Source organism: Lepidochelys kempii, chromosome 5 (genome assembly GCF_965140265.1).
Source record: "Lepidochelys kempii isolate rLepKem1 chromosome 5, rLepKem1.hap2, whole genome shotgun sequence".
Classification (NCBI taxonomy): Eukaryota; Metazoa; Chordata; order Testudines; family Cheloniidae; genus Lepidochelys; species Lepidochelys kempii.
In genome coordinates, this window is record NC_133260.1 from 20342474 (window position 1) to 20359926 (window position 17453).

Here is a 17453-nt window from a genome sequence, read left to right on the forward strand (position 1 = left end):
CACCTTAGAGACTAACCAATGCATCCGATGAAGTGAGCTGTAGCTCACGAAAGCTTATGCTCAAATAAATTGGTTAGTCTCTAAGGTGCCACAAGTACTCCTTTTCTTCTTCAAACAGTATCACTCAGCACAAGTGCATGTGGAGCCCCACACCCAGTTAGATTGCATGAATGCTCCCAGAGTCACTCATGAATCACACAGAGAAAGGCACCAATCAAATCCTCCCAGCTCCCAGCCTTGTACCTTGGTTCACCTCTTCATCAATGGAAAGTGGATATACACCAGCCTTTGTAAACCTGAGCAAACAGCCTTACCAAACACTTCAGGCAAATTCACCAGTGAAGATAAACTGTTAAAACAAATTTATTGACTACAAAAGATAGATTTTAAGTGATTATAAGTGATTATAAGTGATTTAAGTGATTTTAAGTAATTTAAGTGATTATAAGGCAAAAAAGTAAGAGTTAGTTACCAAAAGAAAAGAAAATATAAGCATGCAGTCTAAACTCTCAACCCTATCAAACTGGGAAACATCTAGATTAAGCAGTTTTTCTCACCCCACTGAATATTGCAGTCCTTAATATACAGGTTTGTCCCTTAAACCTGGGCCAGTCTTCTCTGTTGGAGTCTTCAGTCTTCTAAGTGTCTTTGTTGCTTGCAGCATAGGTGGGGGAGAGGAGAAAAGGCCAAGCATGGGACCCCTGTGTTCTGTTTTATACCCTCAGTCCGATGAGCTTGGAGAACATAAGTCCAAGCATGTCTGGTGGGCGTTGTTGAGTCCGTAGGCAAGGTTGAGCAATTCCCCTGGTGTGGCTTTTTGCAGGTGAGTCATCGAATTGTAGCTCCCATGCTGGACCACGCCTGTTAATGGTTGTTTGACATCCATCCGGATGTTGGTTACTTTCCTTGGCACTGTCTCTGGAGAGCTAGTATCTGGATGCTTTCCAACCCACAGCATATTTTAGTGACAACCATACAACACAATTCTCATAACTTCAAAATCATTAATGATACACGTATTTTAATAGAACAGTGACTTTCAGCAGATCATAACCTTTCCCCTGATAATTCACGTGGCCTGCTTTATATGCAATATCACAATTATATATAAACGAGGAATATGAGGGTAAATGCCCCCCAAGGTACAGAGTGTCAGAATGGACTTTGGAACTTGGTCAGCCCTGTCACTAGGAATATATGGTAAGGATTTTACCTTGAACCAAGTCTAGTTTGTTGAGTGTTAGCTATTAGAGAGCATTTTATCTTCATTTCTCTTGTAACCATTTCTGACTTTAATACCTTATAATTGTACTCACTTAAAATCTTTCTCTTTGAAGTTAAACGTTTTATTTTTGAATCGGAACTAATCCAGTGTTGTGTTTAAACTGAACTGAGTACCTCCACTCGAATATCCTCCACTCAAATATCCACTTGAATATTGGCCCCTTACAAGGGAAACTCTAATATTTGAACTGTCCAGGAGAGGGACGAACAAGGCGGAACAAATGTTTTTCAAAATTCAGGACTGGGAGTGTTGGGGTCACTCTGCAAGTGGTAATCAAGGCTGGTGGAAGCCAGAGTGTGACCAGAGTGCTGCTGACAGGCCATAGTTATAGACACCCAAGGTGTGACCTGCATGCTGTTTGTGAGCGGCCCAGTTTGGGAACTTTAGCAGCAAAGCATTGTGAGGCACCCAAGGATGTAGGGTAGGTGGTGACACAACCCCTCACTAGTCTGAATTGCACCCTGGAATGGGACGACCACCAGTTTTATTGCATGCTCAATTTACAATCATTAAATACTCTTATAGGTACTGTCTTACAGGTTATAAAAATAACTTTAAGGTAGCTCTTTACATTTTTACAAAGATTAATTTATTAGTTCGCACAACATCTCTGTTAAGTAGCAAGTATTCCCCCCAAAAAACGGAGTCCGGGAAGTTACTGGGAACTATCATCAGGCGCCCATACTCTCTAATAAGTATTTTCCCCGTAGGTACTTTAACAAACACATATTCTTCATAGATAAACTACAATACCCACAAAGTAGTTACTCCCCACATGGGTGGGCACTCTGTCCTAACTCTCCAGTGTTTAGAGCTTGTCTGCACTTTAAAATTTACTGAACTAGCTCTTGTGGAATAATTATTAGTTATTCTGGAATATTTATTAGTTCACAGACTCCAAGGCCAGAAAGGAACACTGTGATCATCTAGTCTGATTTCCTGTATAACACAGGAAACAGAACTCTTCCCCCACCCTCAACATTCTTAATGGTTTATAAAAACATCCAACCTTGATTTAAAAATGGTCAGTGGTGGTGAAACCACGTCCACACTCCATAAATTATTCCAATAGGTAATTACTCTCGCCATTACAAATTTACACCTCAATATTGCCAGTCTGAATTTGTCTAGCTCCAACCATCAGAGCGTGTTATCCCTTCCTATGCTAGACTGAAGAGCCTATTATCAAAGACGCGTTTATTTTCGATAGCTATTAGTTATCCCAGAGGAACTCCCGGCGCGGAGATACTCTGAGATAAGAGGACCTGTTCCTGACTTAGCTTAGCCCATGACTAGGTTGCTGGGCCCTGTGAGAACGCAATGACCACATAATATAAAGCGCTCTCCAAAGACGGTCATTGTCTCCTGCACCAGGCACCGCCCGCTCCCCAAGGCGGGGCGCTCTGGAAGCCGAAGCGCCCCAGCCACACCCCCCCACGCAGCACTGCAGCCGTAACGCTCCGCCCGTCCACCAAAGGGGGAGGGGGGCACGCCGCTGTGGTCTCCATAGTTACGCCGATTCCTCAACCTGCCGTCAGTCACTGCGGCGAGGCTTTGCGACACTTGCTGTGGGAGTCACGGCGGCTGGCTGGAGCTTGTCAGCTGATTTACTGCACCCGAGCGGGGGGCAGAGAGCCCTGGGCAGCCCCATCCCCGCGAGTAGGGGCCAGGGCCAGGGCCGGGCCGCACACCACACCACACCACAGACTGCGGCAAGATCGGGTCCTGCCTGGACAGGTGAGTGCCGCACTTGGGGGGAGGGGTAACTGCCCTAGTCCCATGGGGGACCCCCACTTCTGTGCAGGAGGCTTTGTCTCCTTCTCCGAGTGTGACCTCCCTCGCCGGGGTTTTGCTCTGCCTGGCACCTCCCCTCCCCGCAGCACGAGCCCCCCTTGGGGCTGAGCTCTGCCTGGCAATCCTGCCCCCCCGCAGCGTGAGCCCAGCTTGGGGGGGACGGGACGGCGAAGACGATACAGGGGTTGCCTGGCACCCCCTTGCAGCTCAGCTGGGTGTCAGCTGTGTCATTTCAGGGGATTTGAGTGGGTTGCAGACACTTGCTAACGTCCTCTTGGAATTGCCCCAGTCAGGGGGTTCAGGATCTGGCTGAGTTGCAGACTCATTGCTGTCACCAGACCTTATTCATTCAGTTAATTGTGTTACGGCTTTCACTTTCCAAACAGTTATATTCCTTTATGAATTAGTACTCTTCTAGAAATTGGGCTCAGTAAGAGGTGAGTTTCCATGAGTACAACATGTGGTTACAATATTGGGAGGGGTATTCTTTTTGCATATTGGAATATAATGCCTGTGGAGGGGAAACAGATTTACAAGTGGTACCAGGTTTTATATGAGTTGTGGATACTTTCCATCACCACAAGTATTATAGATAACACCCTACCAAATTCCATTTTGGTCCATTTCATGGACAGGGGTTTTTAAAATTTGTCAATTTCAGGTTTTCAGTTTATGTCTGAAATTTCACCATTTAGTAACCCTGGGGTTCCTGTGGGACCCAAAAGGCAGGCAGCATGGGGGGGTTGCAAGGCTATTGTAGGCAGGTCATGGGATTGCCACCTGTACTTCTGCCTGGCTGCTGGCAGGGGTGTTGCCTTCAGAGCTGGGCAACCAGAGAGGAAGGCTGCTGACCGGGAGCCCAGCTCTAAAGCCAGCACCACCACCACCAGCAGCGTAGAAGTGAGGATCTCAGGGTATGGTAGGGGTGGATTACCATATGTCCGGTTTTCCCAGCAGTCTCCTGCCTCATGGGGGTGGAGGTAACAGCTCGAACCGTGGAGCTTCCTGCAGCTGGGGGAGATTCTGGAGGTGAGTCTGACCCATCCCAGGAGTAGCCCCTTCAGGGGAAGAGGAAGTCTTGTTCCTCCCCATCCCCATCCGGGACTAGCAGTTGGAGCCCTGCTTAGGGCCTCAACTAGGTGCCAGATTTCACAGGGGAGATCAGATTTCATGGTCCATGATGTGTTTTTCACTGCCATGAATTTGGTAGGGCCCTAATTATAGAATCACTTAATGGGGTATGATGGCACCTATTACTCATTTAAAGCAAATCCCCTGTTACAGGGTAGTCTTTAGGAATTAGTAACTTTTGGTAGTGACTTGCTGCCAATCAGGAACTCATTCCTCTCCGTCCAGATTTCAGGATTTCATAGCCATTGTTTTCCTCTATAAACTATTGTTGTGAAAGCAGATCCTTGTACCTACATAGCACTTGGTGGATTTACATGACATTTCATGCGGGTCAGATGTCAGCCAACACAGAGCTCATTGCCTGTTGTATCTTTTAGAATTTTTTCCCCGTGGGAGGAATTTCCCTGTGTGTTAGGACAGGAACATGAACAAGAGGGTGACTGCAAATGATGGCGACTTATTTGCAGATTTAGGATCTATTCCTGTGAAGATTTATGCACATGCTTAATTTGTGCAGGTATGTAACCTAACTGAAGTAAACAGGACTGAAGTTCATAAAGTTAAGCACTTGTATAACTCTTTGCAAGATCAGAACCTTGGAGTATAGATCTTGCTACAGCAGCACAGCCTCTGACTAGGTTAGAGATTAAATGAATTCAGTAAACTGAGTTATGGTAGCACCTTTTGGTCAATGAATGTTGTGATCTTGTTTTAGGAATTGCTGATAGCTTTAGATATCACTCATGAATAGAGGGAACCTCCACTTCTTCCTCCTTCCACAAGTTTCAGGATAGAAAGAAAGATGATGATAATTGTCATCGTATGTTTGTATAATACACCCATGTACGTTAAGGCACTCTATAGATAACAGTATAGGGTGACTGCTTATATGATACAGTACCTTTTGATTTCTAAATTCTCGGAAGTTCTCTAAGAAATTTAGTAGCTTTAAAAATAACTCCTGATTAGGGAAATGTGTATGAGTTGTACAAGAAAAGTCATCATAACATGATCCCTATTGTTTTATGAATTCCTTTCATAATAGAAGGCAAGATAATCTTAGGAAATAGCAAGGAGTTTTAAATCTAGTTTCATAACTGCCTTGAGTAACTTGTACTTCATGTGACACCTTCAATGAGGAAGGTTTTTTGAGAAAAAATGAAAGTGAGATTTTTAAAGTCATCATCAAGGAAAAAACCCTTCATTACAGAAATGAGATGCTTTTAAAAGCTGGCTAAAATTAATGCTATGTAAGTGATTTTATAAAATGAGAAACTAGAAATAATTCATCTTCTCATGTAAGCAACCGTAGCAGGTATGTTCAGCCTTAATCTCATATTAATATTAAAAATTATAGTAGTCTGCACATGTATGACTTTAATAATTCTATTCACTCACACAGCTGGGGTGAGTAAAATATCCATCTTTAGCTTTTTCATTATCTTTACTATCATGATTAAAGTTTTAAGGTGTAGATCTTGTCTGGGCTGCTAATATTTTATGATTGTTTTGCAAGCAAGTAAGGTCCTAATTTTAGAAAGTCTATTTATGATTGATTTGGTATTTGTTTGGCAATAGTGTTCAGTGAATTATTATCTTTATTTGTTGTACGGTAGTACATAAGACCCAATCAAGACCCATTGTATTAGGACTATAGAAACAAGTAACAAGAAGACAGTCCCTGCCCTAGAGAGGTCACACCATAGGTTTATGATAAGATGCAATAGGAGATAAGACAGACAAATGACCCAGGGTGGCATTTGAGAATTGACAAAATGAGAGAAGAGTGATATAGATATAGATAGATAGATATCTAAGAAAATTTAAAACCTTGGCCTTTTTAGATATGAAGTACTTGTAGATTAATTTAATTCCAAGGTTAAGACAAAAATTATCATTGAAATGAGTAAAGGTAGTTAAACTTTCATGCATTCTGTATAGTTTTTTTTAAAAAATATTGAATCTGGATCCTGCAAAAACTTAACGGGTATACACAACTGGACTACTCACACATAAAATTAAGGTTTCGGAGTAGCAGCCGTGTTGGTCTGTATTCGCAAAAAGAAAAGGAGTACTTGTTAGTCTCTAAGGTGCCACAAGTACTCCTTTTCTTTTTACATAAAATTAAGCGTGATAAAATTAATTCATCTAAGTGTGATGGAGTGGAGCTTTAAATTCATGACACCTAGAATAGAATAGTTTCCTCCCCAGAATGAGGTAATTCATTTTCATTTTGCCAACTGTGATTTTATTAATGTTCCACAGATATTTCAGACTTTTCTGAAATGTTTAGATAGAGAATTAATGAATGTACACCACACCAAGAGTTTATACTGTACCCATTGCTGTATATTTAAGCGCCTTATCTCAGGTGAGCTACTAAGATTAACTAACCTTTTACCTTTAGGGTAATTTTCCAGGCCAATTTAATGCTTGGTCAGCCTGATGAGACTGACAGGTAGGTTGCAATCATTGTATACCCATGCATAGTACCTGGATTGAAACCATCTACTCAGTTTATGTGAGCCCCTACGCAGCCTACAAACTTGGGCCAAGTTCAAAATAGTGACATGGTACCTGATCCTACAAACAGTTATGAATGTACATAACCTTACTACCACAACCAGTCCCATTGACTTCAGTTGGCCTACTCATGGTTAAGCATCTGTGTAAGTTAGCAGGATTAGGGTTTTGGAGGTGAGAGTCTTTGTATCCTGTTGTTAGTCTATAGATACATCAAGTCCTCTTGACAGCTTCTTTAATTTTTTGTCATCAGATGTCCAGAATTGAGCATCATAAAATGAATAAATTTTCAGTTTAACTCACCAGCTGTTAACTCTTCTCTTCAGTTCCTTTCTGTGTGGGTGGGGGTGGAGGAAGTTTCATTAAAACTTGCCAACCTGAATATATTTTTGCATGGTCTGGCTGCTGGCTTCTTGCGTGTAAGTAATATCCTGCTGTGCTAGCACAACAAGAAATTCACTTTTTGATTGTGCTATAATGTTGTAAAGAAATGGATTTTTAGTTGGAATTAATTGTGCTCTTAGAATTGAGGATTCCTCCTCTTGCTGTTTCTTATAGTTGCTGTAATGAAAAACTGCCTAAAAGAATTTGGATTCTTGCAGTGCTTTCTTCACTTGTATTTTGTCTGTGAATCTGTACATCTTAAGACAGTATTGAAGTCATGTAGCTGCTATTTGCAATTCAATACATTGAGTGGCTAAAGTACACGGGAATAATTGTCATTCCCTATTCTGGTAGAATGTTCTACGCTTACCACCTGTCAACCCAGATGATAGTAATAGTCTGTGATATGTGTCAAAATGAAAGATCTGTCTTCAAAATAATTTTATTGTACTTAGTATAATGCAATGTATGCACTCTAAAACTGTATTTATTGTGGTGATTCAAAGGCATTTCCACCGTTGACACTTTTATAGTTATTTGGATACGTATAAAATATATAATTTTCTTTCTTTTAATTTTTATAATAAGTAAGGAAAGCATTTGGGTGCATTTAAATTAGATAAAAGCTGAATGTAAATCATCATCATCATGGAAAATCCCAAAGGGATGTTGCCTCCTTGCTGATCAGTTGCCACCTAGGTCCTTAATGTGATCTGGCTGTATATTCAATTTATGTCCATCACAGGCAATCTTATTGTGCCACTGAAGGTTTTGGTGACCACATGGTTGCTGGCCATGTAGCAACAGTCTTCAGTAAACATGTTTTGGAATTTGTTGGTCTTCTACCCTAATAATGTCTGTACCAAGGGTATGTCTACACTACGGAATAAGGTCGAATTTATAGAAGTCGGTTTTTTAGAAATCGGTTTTATATATTCGAGTGTGTGTGTCCCCACAGAAAATGCTCTAAGTGCATTAAGTGCATTAACTCGGCGGAGCGCTTCCACAGTACCGAGGCTAGAGTCGACTTCCGGAGCGTTGCACTGTGGGTAGCTATCCTACAGTTCCCGCAGTCTCCGCTGCCCATTGGAATTCTGGGTTGAGATCCCAATGCCTGATGGGGCTAAAATATTGTCGCGGGTGGTTCTGGGTACATATCGTCAGGCCCCCGTTCCCTCCCTCCCTCCGTGAAAGCAAGGGCAGACAATCATTTTGCGCCTTTTTTCCTGAGTTACCTGTGCAGACGCCATACCACGGCAAGCATGGAGCCCGCTCAGGTAACCGTCACCCTATGTCTCCTGGGTGCTGGCAGACGCGGTACGGCTTTGCTGCACAGTAGCAGCAACCCATTGCCTTCTGGCAGCAGACGGTGCAATACGATTGGTAGTCGTCCTCGTCGTGTCCGAGGTGCTCCTGGCCACGTCGGCTGGGAGCGCCTGGGCAGACATGGGCGCAGGGACTAAATTTGGAGTGACTTGACCAGGTCATTCTCTTTAGTCCTGCAGTCAGTCCTATTGAACCGTCTTATGGTGAGCGGGCAGGCGATACGGACTGCTAGCAGTCGTACTGTACCATCTTCTGCCAGGCAGGCAAGAGATGAGGATTGCTAGCAGTCGTACTGTACCATCTTCTGCCGAGCAGCCATGAGATGTGGATGGCATGCAGTCCTTCTACACCGTCTGCTGCCAGCCAAAGATGTAAAAGATAGATGGAGTGGGTCAAAACAAGAAATAGACCAGATTTGTTTTGTACTCATTTGCCTCCTCCCCTGTCTAGGGGACTCATTCCTCTAGGTCACACTGCAGTCACTCACAGAGAAGGTGCAGCGAGGTAAATCTAGCCATGTATCAATCAGAGGCCAGGCTAACCTCCTTGTTCCAATAAGAACGATAACTTAGGTGCACCATTTCTTATTGGAACCCTCCGTGAAGTCCTGCCTGAAATACTCCTTGATGTAAAGACACCCACTTTGTTGATTTTAGCTCCCTGAAGCCAACCCTGAAAGCCGTGTCGTCAGTCGCCCCTCCCTCTGTCAGAGCAACGGCAGACAATCGTTCCGCGCCTTTTTTCTGTGCGGACGCCATACCAAGGCAAGCATGGAGGCCGCTCAGCTCACTTTGGCAATTAGGAGCACATTAAACACCACACACATTATCCAGCAGTATATGCAGCACCAGAACCTGGCAAAGTGATACCGGGCGTGGAGGCGACGTCAGCGCGGTCACATGAGTGATCAGGACATGGACACAGATTTCTGTGAAAGCATGGGCCCTGCCAATGCATGCATCATGGTGCTAATGGGGCAGGTTCATGCTGTGGAACGCCGATTCTGGGCTCGGGAAACAAGCACAGACTGGTGGGACCGCATAGTGTTGCAGGTCTGGGACGATTCCCAGTGGCTGCGAAACTTTCGCATGCGTAAGGGCACTTTCATGGAACTTTGTGACTTGCTTTCCCCTGCCCTGAGGCGCATGAATACCAAGATGAGAGCAGCCCTCACAGTTGAGAAGCAAGTGGCGATAGCCCTGTGGAAGCTTGCAACGCCAGACAGCTACCGGTCAGTTGGGAATCAATTTGGAGTGGGCAAATCTACAGTGGGGGCTGCTGTGATGCAAGTAGCCCACGCAATCAAAGATCTGCTGATATCAAGGGTAGTGACCCTGGGAAATGTGCAGGTCATAGTGGATGGCTTTGCTGCAATGGGATTCCCTAACTGTGGTGGGGCTATAGACGGAACTCATATCCCTATCTTGGCACCGGAGCACCAAGCCGCCGAGTACATAAACCGCAAGGGGTACTTTTCGATAGTGCTGCAAGCTCTGGTGGATCACAAGGGACGTTTCACCAACATCAACGTGGGATGGCCGGGAAAGGTGCATGATGCTTGCATCTTCAGGAACTCTGGTCTGTTTCAAAAGCTGCAGGAAGGGACTTTATTCCCAGACCAGAAAATAACTGTTGGGGATGTTGAAATGCCTATATGTATCCTTGGGGACCCAGCCTACCCCTTACTGCCATGGCTCATGAAGCCGTACACAGGCAGCCTGGACAGTAGTCAGGAGCTGTTCAACTACAGGCTGAGCAAGTGCAGAATGGTGGTAGAATGTGCATTTGGACGTTTAAAGGCACGCTGGCGCAGTTTACTGACTCGCTTAGACCTCAGCGAAACCAATATTCCCACTGTTATTACTGCTTGCTGTGTGCTCCACAATATCTGTGAGAGTAAGGGGGAGACGTTTATGGCAGGGTGGGAGGTTGAGGCAAATCGCCTGGCTGCTGGTTACGCGCAGCCAGACACCAGGGCGGTTAGAAGAGCACAGGAGGGCGCGGTACGCATCAGAGAAGCTTTGAAAACCAGTTTCATGACTGGCCAGGCTACGGTGTGAAAGTTCTGTTTGTTTCTCCTTGATGAAACCCCCCGCCCCTAGGTTCACTCTACTTCCCTGTAAGCTAACCACCCGCCCCTCCTCCCTTCAATCACCGCTTGCAGAGGCAATAAAGTCATTGTTGCTTCACATTCATGCATTCTTTATTCATTCATCACACAAATAGGGGGATGACTACCAAGGTAGCCCAGGAGGGGTGGTGGAGGAGAGAAGGAAAATGCCACACAGCACTTTAAGCACAGCACTTTAAAAGTTTACAACTTTAAAATTTATTGAATGATAGCCTTCTTTATTTTGGGCAATCCTCTGTGGTGGAGTGGCTGGTTGGCCGGAGGCCCCCCCACCGCATTCTTGGGCGTCTGGGTGAGGAGGCTATGGAACTTGGGGAGGAGGGCGGTTGGTTACAGAGGGGCAGCAGTGGCAGTCTGTGCTCCAGCTGCCTTTGCTGCAGCTCAACCATACACTGGAGCATACTGGTTTGGTCCTGCAGCAGCCTCAGCATTGAATCCTGCCTCCTCTCATCACGCTGCCGCCACATTTGAGCTTCAGCCCTGTCTTCAGCCCGCCACTTACTCTCTTCAGCCCTCCACCTCTCCTCCCGGTCATTTCGTGCTTTCCTGCACTCTGACATTATTTGCCTCCACGCATTCGTCTGTGCTCTGTCAGTGTGGGAGGACAGCATGAGCTCGGAGAACATTTCATCGTGAGTGCGTTTTTTTTCTTTCTAAGCTTCACTAGCCTCTGGGAAGGAGAAGATCCTGTGATCATTGAAACACATGCAGCTGTTGGAGAAAAAAAAAGGGACAGCGGTATTTAAAAAGACACATTTTATAAAACAGTGGCTACACTCTTTCAGGGTAAACCTTGCTGTTAACATTACATACATAGCACATGTGCTTTCGTTACAAGGTCGCATTTTGCCTCCTCCCACCGCGTGACTACCCCCTCAACCTTCCCCCCTCCCTGTGGCTAACAGCGGGGAACATTTCTGTTTAGCCACAGGCAAACAGCCCAGCAGGAATGGGCTCCTCTGAGTGTCCCCTGGAGAAAAGCACTCTATTTCAACCAGGTGACCATGAATTATATCTCACTCTCCTGAGGATAACACAGAGAGATAAAGAACGGACGTTGTTTGAATGCCAGCAAACATACACTGCAATGCTGTGTTCTACAATGATTCCCGAGTACGTGTTACTGGCCTGGAGTGGTAAAGTGTCCTACCATGAAGGACGCAATAAGGCTGCCCTCCCCAGAAACCTTTTGCAAAGTCTTTAGGACTACATCTAGGAGAACCGCAAATGCCAGGGCAAAGTAATCCTTTCACATGCTTGCTTTTAAACCATGTATAGTATTTTAAAAGGTACACTCACCAGAGGTCCCTTCTCCGCCTGCTGGGTCCAGGAGGCAGCCTTGGGTGGGTTCGGGGGGTACTGGCTCCAGGTCTAGGGTGAGAAACAGTTCCTGGCTGTCGGGAAAACCGGTTTCTCCGCTTGCTTGCTGTGAGCTATCTACAACCTCCTCCTCCTCCTCATCTTCTTCGTCCCCAAAACCTGCTTCCGTATTGCCTCCATCTCCATTGAAGGAGTCAAACAACACGGCTGGGGTAGTGGTGGCTGAACCCCCTAAAATGGCATGCAGCTCATCATAGAAATGGCATTTTTGGGGCTCTGACCCAGAGCAGCTGTTCACCTCTCTGGTTTTCTGGTAGGCTTGCCTCAGCTCCTTCAGTTTCACGCGGCACTGCTTCGGGTCCCTGTTATGGCCTCTGTCCTTCATGCCCTGGGAGATTTTGACAAAGGTTTTGGCATTTCGAAAACTGGAACGGAGTTCTGATAGCACGGATTCCTCTCCCCAAACAGCGATCAGATCCCGTACCTCCCGTTCGGTCCATGCTGGAGCTCTTTTGTGATTCTGGGACTCCATCATGGTCACCTCTGCTGATGAGCTCTGCATGGTCACCTGCAGCTTGCCACACTGGCTAAACAGGAAATGAGATTCAAAAGTTCGCGGTTCTTTTCCAGTCTACCTGGCCAGTGCATCTGAGTTGAGAGTGCTGTCCAGAGCGGTCAGAATGGAGCACTCTGGGATAGCTCCCGGAGGCCATTACCATCGAATTGTGTCCACAGTACCCCAAATTCGAGCCGGCAACGTCGATTTAAGCGCTAATCCACTTGTCAGGGGTGGAGTAAGGAAATCGATTTTAAGAGCCCTTTAAGTCGAAATAAAGGGCTTCATTGTGTGGACGGGTGCAGGTTTACATAGATTTAACGCTGCTAAATTCGACCTAACGTCCTAGTGTAGACCAGGGCCAAGAAAGCCTCTGAAACCAAAACAGTGCTGATGGAGGTGGTTGCAGGGTTTGACTGAATGCAAATGTATTCTGTAACTGCTGAGAAACTTCAGAAACGTTTGAGTTACAACTAATAAATTGATTGGTACTGACTGTATTTATTGAACAACCAGCATGTGCGGGTGGCATCATCTAGTGGTGAAAACACAGTCCTGGGAGTCAAGGCATCTGGGTTCTATTGCTGATTGCTACAGACTTTCTGTCTGACCTTGGGCAAATTATTGTTGTTGCTTTTAAAAGCATACACTTTTGGCATGGTTCTTGGATTGGTGCTGATGCCAATATGATTAATCACAAACAATCTGTGTACTGAAGTGTTTGTAAATCAAATGTGGTCTCAGACCATAACAGCTCCAAAAAGAAACATTACAATTATTAAATAAATGTATGTTTAAAAATGTGTATAATCACTACATATGTTAGTGCAACATAAATCAGAAGGACTAGAAAGAAAACATTACGTTCTCTACCAATTGTATTTTTCTCTATTTAGAACATTATTATACTTTTTTTTTGCATTGTCAGTGGAATTCAAATATGCCTATTTTAGATTTGGTATCACACAAATACAGAGATGACCACCACCCATGACATCAGCACTGATCTGTGAACTGAATTTTGGGTTTTCAGACTGTTAATAATACTAATATTTTTTTACTTCCACAGCAGCTTTAATACAAGGGTTTTAGTGACATTTACAAATATTAATTAAGCCTCATATAATTTCCTAAAAGAATCTATATGAAGATAATACGTCTATTAAAAATGCTTTTCCATTCAGTCATGCCTTCCATTTGAGGAGACCAAAGCATTTTACAAACTTTAATGATTTAAGATTAACATTCCAATTAAGTAGGTTATCATTATAACCCCATTTCGAATTGTGGAAACTGACATTTGGGGGGTTCAGTGTATTTCATTTTGCTTTTCTGTTAACCAGATCCATCTTGTGATATTTCAAATTATGGTGCGTTCTAATGTAGATTTTAGAAGGCATTGGCACACGGTGCACAAGACAGCACGGAAATTGTTATTTAGTATAAGCATGTAGAATAAACCTAAAATTTTCCATTTTGTAGAAGAACTGAGCCTAGTGTGTTGGTGTTGAGTTCATAGCCAAGACTAGCTATTATTTTGAAAATTAACTCCTGGATTAAGCATGCTAAAATGGTGAAAGATTCCTGTGCTTCAGCACTCCCAAAGCAACTAGTTAGGCCCCCTGCAATTAAAAAAAAAATGCATACTTTTAGTTGTAAGATTGTCAACAAACTTTCTATTTAATTTTAAAATCTCTTGCAAAACAGTACTTTTTAAAAACATATCTTAATCATCTTTCCCATAGTTGTCACAGATATGTACATGCATATGTAGATGTCCAATCTTAAACACATCCCTCTTCCTACTTGCATCCAGGGCATGGAAATATTACCAGTCATCTAATATGTACTCCTGGGGGAATCCTGTGCCACTGCGCTTGTGCAGAATTAATGTCCTCTGCAGATTTCTTTGCTTCCCTGCAGAAAAATGGTTTTCTGACAGGGAAGACCCAAGAGCGGTCATGCGACCCTCTCCAGCAGTATGTTTTAGGTGCCCAGGGCAGCTGGCAGAGAGGTAAATCACTATGGGGCAGGAGGTGGGATTAGGGAAGACCCGGCTGGTGATTTCTACCCTGCGCCCAGCTCAGCTGCTAGTCTGGGCTGGACCAGGGAGGACGAGACTTCCTCTTGCCCTGTACGCCATCCAGGGCTGGGTCAGACCCACCTCCAGATTTCTCTCCCAGCTGCAGGAAGTTCTGCAAACTCTCTTTCCCCTACCTCCCGCTTCCTGCACCCTTTGTTCCTTAGCTGCAGGGGGAGGGATCCCTGTACAGGGTGCTGCTCCCTGGTCTGTCCTACCCCCATGCATCTAGACCTCCTCATACCCAGACCCTCCTGCCAAACCTTACCCCCCTGCACTCAGAGCCCCCCTGATGAGCCCCACAACAAGCCACCCGCCCCCCAGATCCCTACCCCACCGAGACCCAACCAGTTGCACCAAGATCCCCACTCCCCCCAGCATCCCCCTGTAGAGTTCCATTACCATTGCACCCAAAACTGCCCAACAAGCCCCAGTGCATCCACATCCCCTCTGCACCTGCATTTCCCCACTGAACTGTCTGCACCCAGATTGCCCCACACAGAACCCTCTCAGCTCACACCTGGATCACCCCACACTAAGCCCCTCCACATTTGGATCCTGCATTGCTGAGCCTGCCTCCCACACCTGGTGCACCTGGCATGGAGGAACAGGGCCTTGGGATGTTTCTGGGGCAGGCCCAGTCCTTGTTCTGTGTCAGGATTGGGTGCAGCCTCACCGCTGAGTCCATGTCCTGTGGGGCAGGGGAGCTGCACAGTGATCTCCCACCTCTGTGCAGCAGTGACTTGTGCTCCCCAATGCCATGCTGGAGCCTCCACATTTATTAGACAAATAAAATTTGCAGAATTTTAAAATCTTGTGCGCAGAATTTTAATTTTTTTGGCACAGAATTTTTGATTTTTTGGCATAGAATGTCCTCAGGAGTAAATACGCAGAGGATTAGCAAGTAGATTTAATGACTGGCACCGAAGATGGTGAATGTCATTGTCCAGAGGCAATGCACTGGTGAGAAAACCCCCTCCTATCTAGATACTGCGATTCCTATCATGGATTAATTTTTGTTTGGGTGTATTCCTGTTTTGTGTCTGAGAAATGTACCCCGCCTCAGCATCCATTTAGGTTCTCTTTTATGGTGAACAGCTCCAGTACCAAAGTTTTGTCTGAACAGACTGTCTGCACTGAAAGTTCTACTGCACCTTGGAGAAGTCATGAGTAGTAAAAAGGTCCAGCAGCTTTTTCACACGCAGGAATCATATCTGTTTGTGCTTGATTCATGTTCAGAAAGTTATCTTCACAATAGTAAGGATTAGGAACTAATTTTATTTTAAATGCAAACTTAGATTCTACAGAGGTTGATGGCACTCATCCCAGGCAAATTGATGAGTGGATTTTTCAAGCCATGATAATGCCGTATCATAGGATCGAAGAAATTTAGTGCTGGAAGAGATGTTAGCAGGTGATCTAGTCCATCCTTTGCACTGAAGCAGGACAAGGTAAGCCTAGAGTCTAGACGGTCACTGACAAGTGTTTGGCCAACCTTTTCTTAAAAACCTTCAGTCATGGGGATTCCACATCTTCACTTGGCAACCTATTCCTGTACTTAATTGTCTGTATAGTTAGTTTTTGCCCAAATGTAACCAAAATCTCCCTTGCTGTGTGTAGATTAAGCCAATTCTTCCCAGTCCTACCTTCAACAAACTTGGGGACCAATTGATCATTATTCTTTTTGTAACAGCCCTTAACACATTTGAAGACTGTTATTAGGTCCCCCTTCAGTCTTCTTTTCTTAAGACTAAACATGTCCAGTTTTTTAACCTTTCCTCATAGGTTGATTTTTCTAAATCTTTTATCATTTTTGTTGACCTTCTCTGAACTCTCCTCAGTTCATCCACGTATTTCCTAAAGTGTAGTGCCCAATACTGGTCATACTACTCCAGCTGAAGTCTCGCCTTTGCTTAGTAGAGCGGGATAATTACCTCCCATGTCTAACCTATAATGCTGCTTTAATACTCTTTCTGAAGAGTGTCAGCCTTTCTTGCAACTGCATCACATTGTTGGCTCATGTTCAATTTGTGATCCACTATAATCCCCAGATCCTTTTCTGTGGTAATACTGTATAGCCAGTTCTTTCCCATTTTGTATTTGTGCATTTGATTTTTCCTTGTAAGTGTAGTTCTTTGTTTATCTTTTTATTTAATTTCATCTTGTTGATTTCAGATCAGTTCTCAAATTTATCAAGGTGATTTTGAATTCTGATCCTGTCCTCCAAAGTGTTTACAATCCCTCTCAGCTTGATGCCATTCACAAATTTTGTAAGCATGTTCTCCATTACATTATCTGAGTCCTTAATGAAAATATTGAATAGTATCAGACCCAGGACAGACCCTGCGGGACTCTAATAGATGCATTCTTCCCATTTGACAACAAACCATTCATAACTACTCTTTGAATATAGGTTTCAGAGTAGCAGCCGTGTTAGTCTGTATTCGCAAAAAGAAAAGGAGTACTTGTGGCACCTTAGAGACTAACCAATTTATTTGAGCATAAGCTTTCGTGAGCTACAGCTCACTTCATCGGATGCATACCGTGGAAACTGCAGCAGACTTTATATATACACAGAGAATATGAAACAATACCTCCTCCCACCCCACTGTCCTGCTGGTAATAGCTTATCTAAAGTGATCATCAGGTGGGCCATTTCCAGCACAAATCCAGGTTTTCTCACCCTCCACCCCCCCACACAAATTCACTCTCCTGCTGGTGATAGCCCATCCAAAGTGACAACTCTCTACACAATGTGCATGACAATCAAGTTGGGCTATTTCCTGCACAAATCCAGGTTTTCTCACATCCCCCCCACCCCCATACACACACAAACTCACTCTCCTGCTGGTAATAGCTCATCTAAACTGACCACTCTCCAAGTTTAAATCCAAGTTAAACCAGAACATCTGGGGGGGGGGGG

The 17453-nt window shown here is 44.5% G+C and overlaps 1 protein-coding gene across 5 annotated transcripts in view; it reads left to right on the forward strand.

Annotated features, from left to right (window-relative positions):
• Positions 1-2831: 2831 nt before the first annotated feature.
• WDR7 (WD repeat domain 7) overlaps positions 2832-17453 on the forward strand; it is a 385390-nt gene continuing 370768 nt past the window's right edge. For 2 of the 5 annotated variants that reach the window (XM_073343602.1, XM_073343607.1), the window contains exon 1: positions 2832-3022. The gene's annotated coding sequence lies outside the window, so the exon portion shown is untranslated. Of the gene's footprint in view, positions 3023-4033; positions 4109-15828; positions 15982-17453 lie in introns of all 5 variants that reach the window. The other 3 variants (XM_073343603.1, XM_073343604.1, XM_073343606.1) reach the window with 3 other exon arrangements.